The sequence below is a fragment of the Schistocerca gregaria genome, unplaced genomic scaffold (genome assembly GCF_023897955.1).
Source record: "Schistocerca gregaria isolate iqSchGreg1 unplaced genomic scaffold, iqSchGreg1.2 ptg000623l, whole genome shotgun sequence".
In the NCBI taxonomy this organism is placed as follows: Eukaryota; Metazoa; Arthropoda; class Insecta; order Orthoptera; family Acrididae; genus Schistocerca; species Schistocerca gregaria.
The window spans coordinates 597,501-600,000 of NW_026062011.1; positions in this window are offsets into that span (position 1 = coordinate 597,501).

The window sequence follows — 2,500 nt, forward strand, 5'->3', positions numbered from 1 at the left end:
ACGGCCGGCCGACTATGATGTCGATGTCGCCTACAGCGCCCGCTTGACGACCCAGAGTAAAACGCCTGCTGCACCCCCTGTTCACCGCAGGTGACGCAAATCGAGTCAAAAGTGGTGGACCGACAGTCACTCCAGCCGCACCTGTGAATGCGCCACCCCCACCGCCCGACTCGCAACTGGAGCGGATGTACGGCGGACTTTTCCCGCAATCGTACATTGCAGTCCACCCCTATATCTTCCACTTCATGAAGAGTTATCTCCCAAAAGCCAAAGTCCCGCTGTCCCAATACATGCTCTGGACGGCGGGCCGCGAGACGTGACGCCCGGTGGCAAAGAGTGCGCCGCTGAGGATATAGAGGGTCCGTGCCCCCGCACAGTGGTGACGGTGTGCGGGTAGTGTTTCCGACACCGCTTCCTGCGGTGGCAACGCTGGGGCAGAGTCGATACTCGCCCACTGGTGGAAGGTAAGCATTCTGCTTTACATCAGTACATAACTAATATTTCAGTCGTCTGACGTCCCTCCTTAGTAAATGATGCAGGACCACATACATAGATGATACATACTGTAAACTGGGGAGGACAGTGTGAACCGCACTCGACCCAGTCACCCTATCTCACAGTCCACTCCGTGTGTAACAAAGCGAAAGCACCAAAGCACTAGCGTTCAACAACATCCATTTTATCCTCGCTGCCACAGGACACTATCCAAAGAACGACAAGAGGAACGTGACGTCCACTAATAAGACACAATGTCTCACATCACCCGCAAACAACGCAGCTCAAATCAGCCAGCAACACCCACAGTGGTCCACCCAGTATCAACACAAGACGCAACGCCACGCCACAACACAAAAGGTACAAGTAATAAAATACCCTTTGGCCACACCCCTGGTAAAGACATCGAACCAACCCACCACCTGACACCAGCCAAACGTACATCCTGATTTGACACATCTCTGGCAACCTTACCCACGTTGGCCCTTAACCTAACCCACGTTGGCCCTTAACCTAACCCACGTTGGCCCTTAACCTAACCCACGTTGGCCCTTAACCTAACCCACGTTGGCCCTTAACCTAACCCACGTTGGCCCTTAACCTAACCCACGTTGGCCCTTAACCTAACCCACGTTGGCCCTTAACCTAACCCACGTTGGCCCTTAACCTAACCCACGTTGGCCCCTAACCTAACCCACGTTGGCCCCTAACCTAACCCACGTTGGCCCCTAACCTAACCCACGTTGGCCCCTAACCTAACCCACGTTGGCCCCTAACCTAACCCACGTTGGCCCCTAACCTAACCCACGTTGGCCCCTAACCTAAGTTACGCTGCACCTTAACCTAAGTTACGCTGCACCTTAACCTAAGTTACGCTGCACCTTAACCTAAGTTACGCTGCACCTTAACCTAAGTTACGCTGCACCTTAACCTAAGTTACGCTGCACCTTAACCTAAGTTACGCTGCACCTTAACCTAAGTTACGCTGCACCTTAACCTAAGTTACGCTGCACCTTAACCTAAGTTACGCTGCACCTTAACCTAAGTTACACTGCACCTTAACCTAAGTTACACTGCACCTTAACCTAAGTTACACTGCACCTTAACCTAAGTTACACTGCACCTTAACCTAAGTTACACTGCACCTTAACCTAAGTTACACTGCACCTTAACCTAACTTACACTGCACCTTAACCTAAGTTACACTGCACCTTAACCTAAGTTACACTGCACCTTAACCTAAGTTACACTGCACCTTAACCTAACTTACACTGCACCTTAACCTAAGTTACACTGCACCTTAACCTAACTTACACTGCACCTTAACCTAACTTACACTGCACCTTAACCTAAGTTACACTGCACCTTAACCTAAGTTACACTGCACCTTAACCTAACTTACACTGCACCTTAACCTAACTTACACTGCACCTTAACCTAAGTTACACTGCACCTTAACCTAAGTTACACTGCACCTTAACCTAAGTTACACTGCACCTTAACCTAAGTTACACTGCACCTTAACCTAAGTTACACTGCACCTTAACCTAAGTTACACTGCACCTTAACCTAACTTACACTGCACCTTAACCTAACTTACACTGCACCTTAACCTAACTTACACTGCACCTTAACCTAACTTACACTGCACCTTAACCTAACTTACACTGCACCTTAACTGTCACATGTAACGTCACAGGAATGTAGCTTTGCCTAACAGCAACCCTCTGAACATAGTTCACTGCTTGGATCCTCTGGTGTCATGTGTATTTCTCGATGCCATGGTGCGTACCCTCACGTAAATGTCTTTCGAGTGTTGCGTACTTTCTACACAGTCCCGCTAACCACTGGAAGGGTGTAACGCTACAGAACGAATATCGCCCTCCCCTCCTGCCCTTCCAAGCTGGTCGGTCAGGCGTTTGTTTGTGAAATGAGCCTTGCAGCTGTTCAGTTGCATTTGGTTGTCGATGCAGTCAGTGTACGTTGTGGTACGGCCTGTGTGGAC